The 773-nt window shown below is 35.8% G+C and overlaps 1 non-coding gene across 1 annotated transcript; it reads left to right on the top strand.

Moving 5' to 3' along the window:
- Positions 1–215: 215 nt before the first annotated feature.
- LOC113184581 (U6 spliceosomal RNA) lies at positions 216–318 on the top strand. The gene has a single exon (XR_003301016.2). It is a non-coding gene; the product is annotated as a U6 spliceosomal RNA (small nuclear RNA).
- Positions 319–773: the final 455 nt, after the last annotated feature.

Consider the following 773-nt stretch of genomic DNA (forward strand, 5'->3'; position numbering starts at 1 on the left):
CTGAGAAGGGCATTAACAATTGTTTCCTGGCTTCATATGCTGTACATATGGATGAGTCATCGTCTCTTTCAATCACAGCTGCCAAATCTATGCAGTATTCTTCACTCCCTTCACTGGTCTTTATGCTATAGAAGGAGTATTTCATATCAAGGTATTGGAAGCCATGTGAGTGACAGTTTTGTTCAAGGAAAATAAAAAAGAAATAGAAGTCACACTTGCTTTGGCAGCATATACACAAAAATTGGAATAATTCAGAAGAGATTAGCATGATCCCTGGGCAAGGATGATACACAAATACAAGAAGTATTCCATATTTTTAAGGAAGTGAATCATCATTTGACCCAGCTATCCCATTCCTTGGTATTTATCCAGATGGTCTAAAATCAGTATAATATAGTGATAATGCATACAGATGTTTATAGCAGCACCCTTCACAATAGCCAAGTAATGAAACCAGATTATGTATCTCTCAATAGATGAATGAATAAAGAAGATGTGATAAACATGCACAATAAATGTTTTACTCAGTCATAAAGAAGAATGAAACTATGTCATTTTCTGATAAATGGGTGGAATTGGAGAGCATCATGCTAAGTGAAATATGCCAGACTTAGAAAGTCAGGGGTTGAATGTTTTTCTCATATGCAGGAGCTGGGGTAGAGAAGAAGAATAAATATAAAGTTTTTTAAAAGGTGGGGAGCTTATGAAATTAGAAGGAAGACCAATAGAATAGAGGAATTAGATCAAGAGGGAGAGAAAGGAAAGAGGGGAGA

This window comes from Urocitellus parryii, chromosome 1, assembly GCF_045843805.1.
Source record: "Urocitellus parryii isolate mUroPar1 chromosome 1, mUroPar1.hap1, whole genome shotgun sequence".
Lineage (NCBI taxonomy): Eukaryota > Metazoa > Chordata > Mammalia > Rodentia > Sciuridae > Urocitellus > Urocitellus parryii.